The sequence below is a fragment of the Hypanus sabinus genome, chromosome 12 (assembly GCF_030144855.1).
Source record: "Hypanus sabinus isolate sHypSab1 chromosome 12, sHypSab1.hap1, whole genome shotgun sequence".
Taxonomy (NCBI): Eukaryota; Metazoa; Chordata; class Chondrichthyes; order Myliobatiformes; family Dasyatidae; genus Hypanus; species Hypanus sabinus.
The window spans coordinates 39,324,973-39,342,823 of NC_082717.1; the positions used below are offsets into that span (position 1 = coordinate 39,324,973).

Consider the following 17,851-nt stretch of genomic DNA (forward strand, 5'->3'; position numbering starts at 1 on the left):
CTTGCAGGCATTTACAGGAAAATAAAGAAATTCAGTAGAATTTACAAAAAATTATACATAAACAAATTGACATGTAACAAATGTGTAAAAGACATTTTGTGCCAATAAAAGTGAGAACATACATTATAGAATCCTCGAAAGTGAGTCTGTAGGTTGTGAAATCAGTAGAGTTGTGCTGAGTGAAGTTATCCACAACAGTTCAGGAACCTGATGGTTGTTGGGTAATAACTGTTCCTTCCCCTTTATTCCACGGTCTAGTGTCCTAACAGATTCCTCTTTCAGCTCAATACCTCTTCCACCTATCACCTCCTAGTTTCTCATATCATTGCCTTTTATCTCCCCTCTCTCCTGAATTCACCAATTGTATTCTTCCCTGTACTCCCCTTTAACCTTTTTTATTCTGTCTTTTGCCCTTTTCCTTTCTGCTCCTTTATGAAGGGTCTTGGCCCAAAATAGATTATTGTTCATTCCCTTCTATAGATGCCGCCTGACCTGCTCAGTTCCTCCAGTATTTTGTGTGTGTGTTGTTTATGACAATGAATATTTCAGAATTTTAATTCTCTCAGGACCGAAACATTTGTGAAAATGTACTTAGCAGGCAATTACTTTTAAGTGGTCAGGCATATAAGAGTATTTGATACAATGCAAATCGGTGGATTTTACAAAAACAATTAATTTGTGGCTGGAGAGCCCCAAGATCAGAGTTAATAATCCATGTTTTAAATACACAGTCAGTATGCTGAAGGGAAATATTAAAACAATTGCCAGAAATTCTTTTTTAAAAAAAACTAAACGATGCGATTATGTTTGAGAGGGTGCAGAAAAAGACTCCCAAGGATGTTGCCAAGACTGGATAGGCTTGGACTGCTTTCTGTGGAGTGAGGGAAGCTGAAGAGTGACCTTGTAGAGGTTTATAAAGTCTTGAGAGGCACATACTGTATAAGGTGAATGGTCAGTCTTTTCCCCAAGGTAGTGGGGAGTCTAAAACTAGAGGGCATAGGTTTAAGAGGTGAGGGTAAAAATTTTAAGAAGACTTAAGATGTGCATTTTTCAAATTGATGGAACAAGCTGTCAGAGTAAGTAGCTGAGGCAGGTAAATTTCAGTGTTTGCAGACAGGTACTGTACATAGATAGGAAAGGTTTAGAGGAATATAGGCCAAATGTAAGCCAGATGGACTGGCTCAGGAAGACACTTTAGTTGCTGGTTGGGCCAAAGGATGCATTTCTGTTCAAGGATATAATCCTTTAATAAAAAAAAACCCGATAAGCCTTTGCATTTATTTACCACAGTTATTACATAGAACATAAAACAGTACAGCACAGGAACAGGCCCTTCAGCCCACAATGCTGTGTTGAACCAATTCAATTAGTAACCAAATAGCCAATTAAACTAATTACTTCTGCTTACACAAAGTCTATATCTTTCCATTTCCCACACATTCATGTGCCTATCAAAATGTTTCTTGAAACATTCCTAATGTCTCTGTCTGTACCAGCATCTCAGAGAGTGCATTCCAGGCACCCACCATCTTCAGTATAAAAAAACAAAAAAATTTACCCCTCACATCTCCTTTGAAACTACCTCCTCTCACCTTAAATGCCTGTCCTCTTGTATTATACATTTAAACCCTGGGAGAAAGATACAATCTGCCTAACTATGCCTCTCATAATCTTAGAAACCTCTATTAGTTCTCCCCTCGGCCTCCGCCATTCCAGAGAAAACAACCTAAGTGTGCCCAACGTCTTGTTATAGCACATTCCTTCTAATCCAGGCAGCATCCTGGTAAACCTCCTCTACACTTTCAAAGCCTCAACATCCTTCCTATAATGGAGTGGCCAGAATGGTATTCAATACTCCAAATGTGGCCCAACTTGAATTTTATAAAGCTGCAATATAACATCCTGACTTTTGAAAGCAATGCCTCGATTAATAAAGGTAAGCATAGCAAATGCCTTCTTTACCACCCTATCAAACTGGGTAGCCAATTTCAGTGACCTATGAATTCGGACCCCAAGATCCCTCTGCTCATCAACACTGTCAAGGGTCCTGCCCCTAACAGTGTACTGTCTCTTTAAATTTGACCTACCAAGGTGCATCATTTCACACTTGGCCAGGTTAAACTCCGTCTGCCATCTCTCTGCCCATATTTGCAACTGATCACTGTATTTTTTGCCAGTCTCCTATCCTACCTACAACACCACCAATCTTCATATCATCTACAAACACTAACCCATCCATCTCTTTTTTCATCCAGATCATTTATATGCATAACAAAGAGCAGAGGTCCCAGTACTAATCCTGCAGACACCACTAATCGCAGATCTCCATCTAGAGTAAGCCTCATTAACCACTGTGATCTATCTTCTATGGGTGAGCAAGTTCTGAATCCAAATGGCCAATCCACCGTGGATCCTATACATTTTAATCTTCTGGATGAGCCTCCCATGAGGGACCTTGTCAAATGACTTACTAAAATCCATGTAGATAACAACACAGCTCTATCTTCATCACCTCTTCAAAAAACTCAACCAGGTTCAAGAAAATCTGCAGATGCTGGAAATCCAAGCAACACACACAAAATACCAGAGGAACTCATTCGTGCAGGCAGCATATATGGAAAGAATAAACAGTGGACATTTCAGACTGAGTCCTTTTATCAGGACTGGAAATAAAGATAAGAAGTCAGAGCAAGAGGTGGGGGAAGGGTTTCCTCCAGGTGCTTTGGTTCTTCCCATAGTCCAAAGATGTACTGGTTAGTAGGTTAATTGGTCATTGTAAATTTTCTGATGATTAGGCTAGGGTTAGGTGTGTTACTAGGTGGCTCAACAATTTGGGCTGGAAGGGCATGCTTTGTGCTATTATATCCCATCAACCCCTGGGGACCTAACCATGCTCTTCAGGGGACCCAACATTACCTCCTCCTTTACCTCAATGCCCTAGCTTACTAATAATTTCTTCACGGATATCCCTACCCTTCACGCTCTTCTCTTTGGTAAATACTGAGGTATGGTCCTCATTAACTACCTCATCCACATTTTCTGCATCCAAACAACTGTTCCCCCGTTTATCCTTGAGTGGTCCCACCCTCTCCCTAGTTATCCTCTTGCTCCTGATGTATGTATGCTTTGGGATTCTCTTTAATCCTTATTGCAAAGGACTTTTCATGGTCCCTTTGGGCTTTCCTATTTCCCTTCCTGAGTTCTTTTCTAGCTTCTTTATAATCCTGAAGGGCTCTGTTTGATTCTAGCTTTCTAAACTTTACATACTTTCTTTATCGTCTTGACTAAATTCATCACATGTCTTGACATTGAAGGTTCTCTTACCTTGCCATCTTTGTCCTTCCTTCTGACTGGAAGGCACCTGTCCAGAGTATGTGCAGTTGGTCTTTAATTCATTCATTCATTCTTAATCACTACAAAATCAATTTAGGTCATATATTGTAGCACCTTTTTTATATATCAACATCTAAAGCTAGAGATGGACCAGGCCTTAGACCATTAAACTATAAAACAATAGAGCAGAATTAGGCTATTCAGTCCATCGAGCCTCTTCCGCCATTTCATCATGGCTGATCTTGGATCCCACTCATCCCCATATACCTGCCTTCTCGCCATATCTTTTGATGCTCTGACCGATCAGGAAACAATCAACTTTTTCCTTAAATATACCCATGGACTTGTTCTCCACCATAGTCTGTGGCAAAGCATTCCACAGATTCACTACTCTCTTGCTAAAAAAAATCCTCCTTACCTCTGTTTTAAAATGTCCCTCAATTTTGAGGCTGTGCCCTCTAGTTCTGGATACCCCCACCTTAAGAAACATCCTCTCTATATACACCCTATCTACTCCTTTCAACATTCGGTAGGTTTCAATGAGATCCCCACGCATTCTTCTGAATTCCAGTGAGTACAGGTCCAAAGCTGCCAAATGCTCCTCATATGTTAACCCTTTCATTCCCAGAATCATTGTCATGAACCTCCTCTGGACAGCACAGCCTTTCTGAGATATGGAGCCTAAAACTGTTGACGGTACTCCAAGTGTGGCCTGACTAGTGTCTTATAAAGGCTCAGCATTATCTCCTTGCTTTTATATTCTATTCCCCTTGAAATAAATGCCAACATTCCTCTCATGGGAGTCTTGCGCGAGGACTCCTAAGTCCTTATGTACCTTTGATGTTTTAATTTTCTCCCCATTTAGATAATAGTCCACACTATTGTTCCTTTTACCAAAATTCATTATCATACATTTCTGAACTGTACTCCATCTGCCACTTTTTTGCCCATTCTTCCAATTTGTCTAAGTTCCTACTGCAATCGCATTGCTTCCTCAGCACTACCTACCCCTCCACCTATCTATTATCTGCAAACTTTGCCACAAAACTATCAATTCCATAATGTTCCATCAAAGCCCTGCAAAGACCTGCTCTGAACCCTAATTCTGGATCCCAAGCATGGATGGGTTATGCTTTGCCTTGATTGTCTGATTCTTCCCTCCTGTCCTTCTGCTAGATTGCTGGCCACATCTTTTAAGTAGCTGGTGTTGACCTGGGAGTTTCAATCCCATTGAGCCCAACAGAAAGGTTTCTCACCTGAAATGGGTGCCAGATCCTGGGTATCCCATGCTTTATAAAGCACAAACAAATACAGAAATGTGTAAGCGGTCAAACAAGAACTGCAGATTTCCTTCATTCTGTGGATATGTGTGAGTAAAATGTTTACCTGAAAATACATCTCACGTAATAGTGATTTGAACTACTAGAGTGGCAAAAAACACTTTGTTCACATATATCCTCAGAGTGAAGGAAATCTGCAGTCCTTGTTTGATCTGACAGTATTTAACCTTGAACAAGACGGTTGACTCCAAATTACCCTCTGAAATGATTTAACAAGTGACTCAGTTCAAGAGTAATTGGGAACTGACAATAAATACAGACTTTGCTGGAGACGCCACAGTCCATAAAATATATCCACTGTATTAAAAAGTATCAATGCAGATGTTCGATCGTATAATTTGAGTTATTTTTGTGTCCGGGACCCAGAGGGTTGAATATGCCTGGGCAGTGTGGAGATGTTACAATGTATTGAGACGAGGCAAGCCTGGCCACCTTACTTCCTGCTTTGCATGCGAAGTCCTGACCCCGACATCCCGGCGGAGGTTTCCCCCCCTCATCTTTGTGCTACTAACTGTCAGTGAGACAAGTACCCTGGGAACTTTCTTGTTCAGTTGGCAAAAACTTTGAATCGGAATAGCTAACCTCGAACGCCAGTCACTCCAATTTAGCGACTAAAAGGCAAACTTTGCGACGGGGCACTACATTCTGCTGAACATGGCGCGTAGTGTTATCTGTTTACAGGATGCAACGCGTCCTACTGTAAAAGGCTAAAGTGTCGCGGCTGAGACAAGGGAGTCGTCGAAAGGGAAACTTTTTGCAGAAAATCAATTATTTGCACTACGCAGAAATAAACTAGCAGCTCTCAGGTTGGCTCTTGTCACCTTTTCTTTGCATTCACGAGCGGGGCAAAGGGATTGCATGCGAGTGCAAAAGGTAGGTGAGAATTCGAGGCTATTTTTGGGTGATGGTATAAGATGACTTTTTCTATGGTTGTATTTTCTTCCTCTGTACGACGATATGCAGCGGCGAGGAAAGTCCACATGCACTTTGTTTGGAGTTGCAGTATACGGAGGGGTGGTGCACTTACCTGGCTGGTGTGTGAGGTTGTCCTAACTCCTCTGACATTAGCACACGCATCGCGGGGCTGTGCGCCGCGCTGCGGAGCCGGACGCCAGGGGCTTGGCCAAGAAGCTGTTGCAACCACAGGCACCCGTGCTGCCGCTCCTTTGCGCACAGTTTTTAATTGTGTGCAGGAGCTTAGAGCATGTTTGCAAAGGTTAGAAAGTTAGATGACCCACGCGTGTTGGCACAAAAGAAAGTCATTTTCAAGGATAGTTGTAGGAAGTTCATTGCCGTTCCCCCCCGCCCCCCGCTATAATCTGCCTTTACTGTGTTTGTTGCAACACTGCAAGGAAGGGGCGGGGAGTTAGAGCTCTTTGGAGTTGAAAGCAGAAGTCGTCAGTCTTGTCCAAAAAACATTTTTGTTGGGCTGTGTTCTGGGTCGGGACCAATTTTTTAAGGTGAAATACGAATGACAGGTTCCCTAAATTTTTGTGCGAACGCACGTTCCAAGGGCAAGACAATCAGGTGAATTTGTTCCTGTTTATGTGAATTTGGTTTGATTCAATTGATTTTTTTCCTGCATCTACTTACGTCTGGCAAAAGTTGTGCACTTTGGCCGAAGGCATCCCGTCCTTTCGTGGAACCTTTGTGTGGGGATTAACCTATGGGCAATGCAAAGAATTAAAAAAGGAAACCATATTTTTTAATATGTGATCGCATTTTGAGATTTCAGACTCAACTAGATTTTTGATAAATGTACTGCCGATATTTTTGCAGGATTATATGCTTTGACGCAGTTGTCAAGGCAACTATCAAAAATTCAAATTGGAATAGACAAATATTTTGCACAAGTTCTGTAATGTTGTTGAGAAATACAGTGTGGAAGCAGGCGGTTTGGCCCAGTAATTGCATGCTGACTCTCACCCATTCACACTAATCCTTCATTATTCCCATTTTCATTCACCCTATATTGTCAATAATTTCCTCCCGGTTGGACCACTGAACTACACAGGGCAATTTAATAGTGGCCAATTAACCTCCCAACCTGCTCACCTTTGGCAGGAAATCAGTGCAGTCACAGGGAGTGTGTGCAACCTCCACTGAGGTCAGGATTGAACTTGGCTCTAAAATTCAAAGTAAATTTATTATCAAAGTACATATATGCTACCATATACAAAACTGAGATTCGTTTTCTTGTGGGCAATCACAAGTACAAGAAACACAATAGGATCAATAAAGGATCACACCCAACAGGATGGACAACCAGTATGCAAAAAAAGAAAGAGGGGAAAAAATAATAAACAACTAAACAATAAATATTGAGAATATGACACAAGTCCTTGAAAGTGAGTGACAAAAGTAAATCTGCAGATGGTGGAAATCCAAGTAACATTCACAAAATGTTAGAACTCAGTAAGTCAGGCAGCATTTACTGAAGAGTACAGTTGATGTTTCGGGCTGAGTCCTCCTGAAGGGTCTCGGCCTGAAACATCGACTTGAAAGTGAGTCCGTTGGTTGTGAGAACAGTTAAGTGATGGGATGAGTAAAGTTATCTCCTTCGGTTCACGAGCCTGATGCTTGAGGGGTAATAACTGTACCTGAACCTGGTGATGTGGGTCTTGAGGCTCCTGTAACACTTTCCGATGGCAGCAGTGAGAAAAGAACATGTCCTGGGTGGGTCCTTGATGGATGCTGCTTTCCTACAACAGTGCATCGTGTATATGTGCTCAGTGGTGGGTGGGGAGGGCGTTATGCATGATAGACTGGGCCATATCCAGTAATTTTTGTAGGGTTTTGTATTACAGGGCATTGGGGTTTCTATACCAGGATGTGATGCATCCAGTCAATATACTCCCCACTACACATCTTTCGGAGTTTGTCCAAATTTTAGTTGGCATGCCGAATCTTCACAAGCATCTAAAAAAGTTTGGTGCTGCCATGCTGGACCCAAGCTAGATTCTCTGAAATGATAACACAGAGGAATTTAAAGTTGCTGCCCCTCTCCACTACTGATCCTCTGATGAAGACTGGCTCTGATTTCCTCCTCCTGAAGCCAATAATCATCTCCTTGGTTTTGCTGATGTTGAGTGAGAGGTTGTTGTAGTGGCACCACTTATCTAGAGTTTCATTCTCCCTCCTGTGTACTGATTTGTCACCACCCTTGATTTGGCCAATGTCAGTGGTGTCATTGACAAACTTAAATAGAGCATTGGAGCTGTGTTTAGTCTCACAGTCATAAGTATAAAGTGAATGGAGGAGGGAGGTTAAACACTCAGTCTTGTGGTGTACCTGTGCTGATGGAGATTGTGGAGGAGATGTTGTTGCCAATCCAAACTGACTGGGGTCTGGAAGTGAGGAAATTGAGGATCCAATTGCACAAGAAGGTATTGAGGCTTACCTAGGGTTGCAGCTTATTGATTTGTTGAGGAGATGATAATATTGAATGCCAAGCTGTAGTCAATGAGGATCCTCCTGATGCATCTTCACTGTGCAGATGTTTCAGGATTAAGTGAAGAGTCAATGAAATGGCTTCCACTGTTCACCTGTTCTGACATTAGGCAAATCAGAATGGATCTAAGTCACTTCTAAGGCAGTAGCTGGTATGTTTCATAACCAGTCTCTCAAAGCATTTAATCAGAGTGGATGTAATTCCTACGGAATGATAGTCATTGACACAGTTTACCACGTTTTTCTTAGGCACTGATATGACAAGTCATGCGAGTGTTGTGCCATACTCAATCTCAAGATGTTTCCCTGTTACACTTCATTGCAGATACTTGATTTGTAAATTAATTTTGTTTTGGGTCCTATTTGCACAACCCCATGGTAAGAAAATTGCTCTCTCTCCTGCCCGTGCAGTCCTTTCCACCATTACGTAGAACCTTCTAATCTCTAACTGTATCCAAGTTCTGTACTGTATTTAAGGAGACACAGTCTGAAGATGCTGTTTGAGTCCTGTTACATTGTTTTGATTTGAAACATCAGCAGCTCCTTTCCCCTCACAAATGCTGCTTTACCTCTTTTCTCCTAACCTTTCTCCAGCAAATTGCTAGTCTTTTATGAAGCAATTTGTTTATGCATCACCACATGTCCTCCAATACAGCTGCAATCCAAGTGGATATTCACACAACTGTAAATCACTTACTGTACATTCCTTTGTATTGGTGTAGGCAAATTAGTTTGAGCTTTTTACTGTTTGCACTGTAATTATGTTAACCACAGACTGGCAAAGGACTTTGGTGTGGATAGCTGATGTGGAGAAGGGTCAGGGAAAATTTTGAACACATCATTGCCTGATTGCCTGTGAACTGTTGTTGACTTGAGATCATGAATATGTTGCCATATTGCTGTTGTGAATTCTATTTCATTTATCCCGTGACTGTGTAAAGGTAGCATGATATTTACACACCACGAAAGTGTGTGACTTTGGATGGGATTATATTTACATATGCATACTGTCCTTGCCCTTCAGGGTAATGGTTATGGGTTTGAGATGTTTTATTTATAGTCTTTGTGGCATCCTGGATTGTTGTCCATGATTATAATAGGTTACATGTTTTTTTTAAGCAGCTATTTGACTTGTGGGACTGCTTACTGTAGCTATCGTCCTGGGGAGATCTCTGAAGGGGTTGCCTATTGGTTGGTTCTCAGGTGGCTGGACCTGCAAACCACATATTCTGATAATGTTAGGATGCATTCTCTTAATGGAGATTGCCTGTACGTGACTTTGTGTAACATGAGGAAGCTGATGCATAGGCAGCGACCATCCCACCCTTGACAGGTCAGGGTCTAGTGGCATGGAATGAAAAACAACTCGGGATCCTTCTCTGTTGCAGCCTTCCTCTGCCTTTACTGCCATTGTAATGAGTCATCATCTTTTGCCAGGTCCACTGTTCAGGTCTTGGTTGGGTTGCTCTTTGTCTGGAAAGTCCCTGTATTGGGTGACCCTTCCAGGAGCTAAGCACCGGATGGCTAAACTCCATACACCATCAGCATCACTCTCAGGATTTCAGAAACTCACTAGCCTCTCCACTATGACAACGTCAGAGAAAGGGACTGCTGATATTTACAATGGCACAGAAGGCGGCCATTTGGCATAGTGGGTTCAGGGAGGGGGGCATCTTCAAGGGATGCAACCTCATCATGCCATTCTTTCTCTCCCTATTGCCTTACCATTATTTCCCTACAATGCAGCAGCATAAATCCCTGTCAGTGCCACCACCCCACCCTCCCATCCTCTGTGCTAATTTTCTTTTTGCTGTTAACTTGCACCAAAGAGGAATTTAAAGTAGCCAATTCATTAATGGGAAACTTGTTTCACTTTGGAAGTACCTTGAGCACCTGGAGCAAACCCAGATACTCATGGGCAGAGTTTTCAAACTCTGCAAGGAAAACACCTGAGCTGTGGGCTACAGCATGGACTGTAAGACCACCTTTTTTAGTTAAGTGATAACAACTGATTTTAATACCTATTTTTTGATGTGTTTAATAAGCAAATATGAATGCTTTTCTGAATTTTGCATAGGCTGTTATGTCTTGAATTGACCTATTCTTGTCACTAACCCAGAAAATGTGGGGTCATAGCATATTTCTTAGGCACACGGGAATTCCTGTGGTTTCTGAAAACATTGCTTCTTTTCACCACTATTACATCAGGGCACTCAGTGCCAATAAAGAACCTGCATTTATATTGTCCCTGTCAGGCTCTCAGTGTTTTGAAGCACTTTTCAGATAATTAATTACTTTGTTGTGTATTAATATTAGACATTAGTGTGCAATTTAAAGACTATAGTATTGGTAATCAAGGGCAATCTGTTGTACTGGATGCTGTTCTTTATTAATACTCTTCCCCGTTTGTGTTGAAATATGATAACAAAGTTTGGAAATATTCATTGTGCTAATTGTCATTCTATTTATGTTGAAATCTCATTGATTTGTAATAGCACTTCAACCTTTTTTGCTTTTAATCAAGTTGGGCTTGTACTTAATACTCATTCTTCTGTATTCTTCTGTTTGAATTGATAGTTGACAGTAAATTGGCTGTGTTAATTATATATTCATTTTCATTAGTTTTGGCATTACAGTTGAAATGGATTGTTGAGGGAGCTGTGGGTTTATTGCAGTAATCTTTTTATTTTAAGTTTTAACTTTCTTGTCATTGAGTTAGCATAAATATTAGCATACAAATGTTGCAGAAAGCAACAAATGGGTTATGTACTGCCCTGACCACTACATAACAGAATTTTCTCTTTCAGTTTGCTTGTTTTTTTTTTAATCTATTCTAATGGCAATATTGTCACTGTTGTTTTTCATTCTGTTGTATATTTTTAGCTATATATTACTGGGACACATGATCTCGTTAAACTGTGAATTTTCACAAAAGGACAATGTAATATCAGTTTTGGCATTTCATTCATTTTTAAAGATTGTAATGGGATCATGAATGTTGTGTGTTAATACTTAAGGATTTTAATTTATTTATTTACTTTGCAATACAGCACAGAGTTGGCCCTTTGAGCCATGCTGCCCTAACAACCCCACAACGCTGATTAACCCTAGCCTAATCACAGGACAATTCACAATGATTAATTAACCTACTCGGTATGTCTTTGGATTGTGGGAGTACACAGGGAAATCCCATGCATTCCTTGGCGAGGATGTAGAGAGACTGCTTACAGAACAGCACCCGTCAGAACTGAACTCCGAAATCCAGAATGCTGTAATTGTGTCGTACTATCTGCTATGCCAATGTAGTGCCTACTTTACATTGATTCAGCTGAGTGTTAGATGACTTGTGGCTTTGTATGCTTAGAAGTAACATCTATCATTCACCCGTGTTTAAAATCCAAATGGTAGTTCAGGGTGCAGCACGTACTCAACTTGGCAGATGCATTGGACTTGTGAACCTAACTGCAACAAAACTCAAAACCTGAGAATGACTTTAAGGACCCAGCTTGTAGAATTTATGGGGAAATTGAATTTTTTTTTCAAATACACGCTTCAGCAAATTTATTCTGAATGATTCATCTGTGTTCCTTCAGCTCAAGGTGACCGAAAACAAAATTAGTTGCTGCCATGGACTTTGTTTCCCTGCTTTCCAACATTTTGCCATCTATTTGTTAAAGTTAATTGTGTTCAGTTTTTGCATTTTAAGTCTTGTTCAACCAGAAATGAACTTCAAATCCGACTTCCTGCTCCTCCCTTCTTCAGATCCTGTAATCTTTATCTACGCTTTCATAAACTCAGTCTTTACTAATTTCAAATTGTTCATTTCCAACTTGTCATCAGCTGTAACCTATCCTGCACAAAACAGAATATATCCTTTACCCTTTGTCTTAAGGCACCTCACTGCATATCTGCATACAGGAAAATATTTACTCACCTCTGCTTTTTTTATTGTGTGTTCTATAGGCATTGCTTTCTCCAAGCAAATTAATTACCCTCAAACCATAAGCTTTTATTTAAAAGCTTTAAATGTGACTGGCTCTTAAATGTCTCTTACTGAATCAATTCTTGAAGAGCTCCAGGATATTGTTACTTTTGTAGAACTCAATATTAAAGCTATTCTTGCCTGGTTCCATGAAACTGCATTATATTTTTTGTTCCTGCTGTCTGTCATAGTGTGCATCAGCTTATGCTAATAGTTGTGAATAATTGCTGGATGGGTGTAGGCAGCAGTCTTAAGGAAAGGTTGCACATTTTTTGACTACGCAACCAAAGTTCTTCAAGCTGTTGGACTGAGAAAGTCTTGTCGAAAATCTGATTCGGAAAAAAAATCTTGAAAGCTACCAAATAATAAATCAGCCTACTTCTGGGAGTTGGGCTCAAAGCCCTTTGAATTTCATGGGGGAAGACCAGTTTCTGTGCAATGGCTATGATGATCTAGTTTTGGCAGAGTTTCTTGCAGTGTAGGCTCTTAACACACAGGTCCTCATAAATTGATATCCAGTGCTATTTGTTGACAATGTTATATTGATACATTCATAGTTTATTGTGAAGTTGAAGGTTAAGGCACTTTACTGGCACACACCAGGAAGTGCATAACATCGGCATTTCACTACTTGATGCTGACATGGGTATAAGCAGCAGTGGCATTACATTTTCCAGTGTTAGAGTATTTTTAGTAGCTTTTACTGTTAGCTTTTAAGATTATTTCTGATAGTTTATATGTTAAGATTACTGGAAGTTGAGAATGAAATGGTTTGTTTGACTGAAGGCTGTAAATGTTTGTGTAAAGTAAATTTACAGTTCATGGGTTTAAACAGCTGTTGGTTGTGTATAGTCTCAGCTGTCTATATTCCAAGGTAGTACAGGATCTCATGTTTGGTTACTGGGCCTCAACATTTCAGTTACTGTCTCATTTCATGTTTTAAAATAAATGCATTGATGAGAAGTCACAGAACAATTTTTCCTGTGGGGAAAATTTGGTGTCAGTTCCCATTGGGGTCCTTCTTCATTGTTTATTATTTTAACTTAAGCCATGTATAATTTCACTCCTACACTACATTTCTATCTCTTTCAAGATTACACATACAAGTTAATCCTTGATATCACTGTTCTTTGGGAATTTTGGGAAGATCACTACATTTTCAACAGCGAACAGTTTAAAACACGGTGAGTTTGAATAATATACAACTTCTGTAGATCAGAAAAATGCTCAGAATCAATGGCAGTGTCATTGGTGTCAGTTTGTAAATGTATCTAGCTATTCAAAATACGTTTATCATCAATGTATACATTATACGACCTTGAAATTCATCTCCTAATAGGCAACCACAAAGAAACCCAGAAGAACCCGTTTTTTTTTTAAAGACAATCAATCACAATGTGCAGAGGGGAAAAAAAAACACATCACACATTAAACAAATAGCGTTCTGAATTGAAGTCCACAAAGAGAGTCCGTCCACAGACCCTTAGTTCAGCACAGGGTGAAGCAGTGAACCAGTCCATTTATTGCCTTGGGCCTTGACACCCTGACTTTTTCAATCTGGCTCGCTGCCTAATTTATTGTCCGAACATCAAATTCAGTTGCTTTGATATGCTCTGGGGCCTGGACCCTGCTGCCTCAATTTGGCTTGTACCTGACCTTTTGGATATGGCTTGGTGCTTAAATTGATCAAACCTTGGGTCTTCCTCACTCTCGGCCAAGGGCCTGTTGCCTTGCCTAGCCTCTCCTTGCCTTAGTTCTGCCTTATCGAATTGCTTCCAAGTCCAAAGGAAAGTTGCAGGTTATTGCTTGCGACGATCGTTTACCAAAAATGAGTGAATAATAAAGTATTTAGTTGGTTTGTGTGTTTCATTGACCACCAACCAGAAGACGCTGAGATTCACCATCACCATCCTAAACCAGACTTAATCCTTCTGTGGGTAGCATTAGGTGTGAGAGATTTTTTGGTTAAGGTACAAAATATGCAGCAGGTAAATTATACTGAAGAGTAAAGCTATCTTTCAGGCTGTGTTTTGGTATTGTGTTAGAAATTCAGTCAATTCATAGGCCATATGCGATTTTATTTTTCCTTTTCAGCGATTCCAGCAAAGATTTCTTGCACTGTTGCCTGATCGGGCTCGATGAAATTACAGGTTACCATATGTGTTTTAAAATGTGGGATAATATGCAGCATTTATAATTCTTAAGAATTTATAGCAGGGTTGTATTTCATCAGTCAGTACAAGTACAATTAAACTAATGAGTAAAATAATTTGTTTACCTCCAGAGAGCTCATTTGAAAACGTAGCATGTTTTGGAACTAGTTCATTCTAATTAAATTTTGAACCTTGTATCATGGAAGTTGGCCAGGATGCTCAAAGCACCCACTCTGCTTCTCTGAAAGAGTTAACAGAGTTGAATTCCTTATCCCATTCCCCGCACTTCTCCATTTCCCTTCTGTAAGCTATTTATGGATTCTGATCCAACCCCTATAACTGTGTGTGGTGGCAGATGTGTGGAGCCTTCATTCCTTCCTGTTGCTCTTTTGCTAAAAATTACAAATTTCTATCCTTTCATTGCACACTGACTAGCAAATTACTTCAATCAAGCTTTTTTTTAGAGATTGATTAGTTCTTTACACCACTTTTCATGAAAGGAGTTTGTATTGTGTTAGTTTAAGAATTATTGTACTGTTCTCTTACTTCACAAAATATCTCATAATTAGATCAGTTAAATATTTTTATAGTCTTAAACAAATCTTTGTTTTTGTTTGCTTTTTTCACCCATTGTTAGAACCTGATGGATACGCAATTTTTATCGGCAGAAAAAGAATCTCAGAGTTGTATGTGGTGACATGTATGTACTCTGATAATAAATTTTACTTTGAACTTTATTGTGCCACCATCCAGATTGAAGTAGAAAAAAATAAAAACAAATATCTGAGCAGTGTCAAAATTCTGTTTGCTATTTCTGGTTTGAGAGGACAAATGTTGATTTGGCATCTGCTCCTGGTGGTTGTCCTCTCAACCCAGCAGTAACTCTGCATGTGATGGCCATTTGGTGAGAACAAGATAATGCTTGCCTGTAATTTCTATCCCCCCTCTTCCCCCCCCCTCCCCGATAGTTATATAGCTTGCAGTTTTTCACTGTAAAAGCTCCCGTGAGCAAGTGGCATGTGAATGAGGCAATTGTGGCCAAGGAATCCTGCTTAGCAGAAGGCCAGTGACTTCAGAAAAGGAAGGAAGGAAGAAATTAAGTTTGGTTTGTAGAGTCACTGTGTTGTTTCTAAATCAATACTAGTAGTCTTGGGATTTTTTTTACATCAAAGCCAATGTATAGTTTGTATTCAGTCATGAAAGTGAAGGCATTTGTAACAGCAAACGATTGAAGTTAAGACATTGCATCCTCTCTGCACATACTTTATCTTTTTTAAAAATCTATCTTGGATCGGTGTGCTTGCAAACTCAAGGGAAATGTCTGAGTAATGGATTCTTTCATGTTGCTCAGGGAATTGTGCAAATGCCATTAGATTGCAAGTGTGGAGCTGTAGTTTCTTTTCAATTTGGATAATTTTTTTTACGTAGTTGTATTTTGAAAGATCCTTTGTCTTGGGCAAATGTGGCCCGGCCACCCACTTCAGAGCTGCATATGTACTGTAGAGAACTTTTGAGGTGCTGACTAGAGGGTTGTTTTTGACCTTGCTTGCAGATGTATGTGCTCAGAGGGCAAAATTAAAATTTTCAGAGGCCCTTATGGTTTCCTGACATTGATTTGTTAAGCCTTCATTAATTTTGTATGAACATCCAATTTTGGTCAACAATCCGCTCCGTCCCTATTGTTCTTACATAAGATCAGATTGTTACTGAGGTCATAGTCATAGAATCATGCGTAACTGAAACAGTTTCTTCAGCCCACTGAGTCCACACTATCAAGCCTCCATTTATGTGAGAGGTACCTTGAAGTAACCTGTGTGGTCACAGAGTGAACATACAAACTACAGAGAGAGCACCTGAAGTCAGGATTGAACTCTGGACACTTGGCACTGTGGTGCAATTCAACCAGGCTATTAGGCTAAACAGGATATTAAGAATGGGGCTTCGAATTTGGTTTGTGCTGAGGGGGACAAGCAATAAATGGTGATTGACTGCCAATGTTTGCTGCTGTGCCATTTTGTCTCTCCCCTTTTATTGACAGTTTGAGAACAGTCACTGTGGAATCACTGCACAATGTTGAACTGATGATTTGTTAGACCATAGTAACCAAAGAAGAAGACGGAATCAAGACTCAAGATGATTTTTTATCTATTGATTCATGGATAAGCTTGAGGGGTCTGCACCTATTCCTGGTTTTCTTTATGCAGCTTAGTACTATATTTTGAATTTTGGCCAATGTATTTGTGTTCACACCACTGTTCAGCTGTTTTGAATGTTATTTTTGTTCTTGCTGCACTTAAAGCTAGTATTAGCATGATAGTTATTATCTGCTCTTCAAAGTTAAATCCTGTGCATTTCCTACTGAAGTCTTTTTGGATGGGGCTGAATTCTCAAATCTTGCTTCAAACTTCTAAGATTGTTTGATTTTTCTGTTAGGAATTAAGTTTCTAAATTTTCTTCAAATTCTAAACTATTGCTTGATCATAATTTCAAAATATGAATGTACATTAATATTAGTTGAATGCTGTTTTAGTTTAATCTGTCTCTGAGATGAATGAGTAACATAGTTCTGGTGAGAGAATTGTACTGTATTTTGATTGGGAGATGTACAGTGCACAGTTCCATTCTGATTATAGAAGAAAACTGAATTCATTGGTAAGGGTACAAATATGATTTACTCTAATGATAATAAAAATGATATTCTTTTCAGCAAGGGCCCCATGCTCTAGAAAAGAAGGATAGATAAATAATTAGATAATGTATTTCCATAGATTTGCATTGAGTTATGCCTGTCTCTGAGCTATGTAAATCTATGTAAACTATTAGGATGAGAATTCAGCAAAGGGTAGAAAATGTGTACAATTTAAACACTAACCTGGGTGGGGGGGAGGGGGAGGCAAGAAGAGAGCTCTAGAAAGGCTTTGGAAGTTTTAGCAAAGTGATCGATTTTTGACCTGGACTAAACTCCATAGGGGAGTCATTGCTTTTTATATCACTGTGCTGCTTGCATTAAAACATTTTTATAACAGTAATCATGAGCTTGCACCCTGAAGTCCCTGACAGAGCTAATCCAACACTGCAGGATTTGTGTCTTGATTATTGATATTGAAATTAAGATATTGATTCATCTGTTCTCTTGACAGCAGTTGCCTTTGAAGAAGGGAGTGCAATGAAGGTGAATGAATCCAGAAATGGACATGAGGATGGGGCAGATTGTCACAAGGGAAAAAAAAAATTAAGCAAAACTGGTCTTGGAGAAGAATGAGAGTGCATGCAAATTTGATGCTTCCTTGGTTGGAGTGCAAGTCATTGATCAGGACTGAAATAGGAAGAACTGTCTTCAACCAGACAGTAGTGAAGTTTTGGAATTCTTTCCTTAGGAGGCATAGTCAGTGAATATATTGAAAGTGGAGATTGATGTACTTTGAGATATGAACAAGATTAGTGAAGGAAATATTGCTGTGGTAAAAAATAATTTAGCTGCAATCCCATTGAGTAGCTGTGCAAGTATGATGGTTATTTTTTTCTTGCTCATTTTATCATCTGTCAAACTTCTCAATCAGTGAGTATGTTAAACTAGTATGAGAATATCAAAT

The 17,851-nt window shown here is 39.8% G+C and overlaps 1 protein-coding gene across 6 annotated transcripts in view; it reads left to right on the plus strand.

Annotated features, from left to right (window-relative positions):
- The window catches only part of LOC132402794 (transcriptional-regulating factor 1), a 260,989-nt gene that overhangs the window by 46,079 nt on the left and 197,059 nt on the right, over positions 1–17,851 (plus strand). For 3 of the 6 annotated variants that reach the window (XM_059985781.1, XM_059985785.1, XM_059985786.1), the window contains exon 1: positions 5,352–5,546. The exons of the other annotated variants lie outside the window; for them this stretch is intronic. The gene's annotated coding sequence lies outside the window, so the exon portion shown is untranslated. Of the gene's footprint in view, positions 1–5,351; positions 5,547–17,851 lie in introns of those variants that run through there. 6 annotated transcript variants of the gene reach the window in all.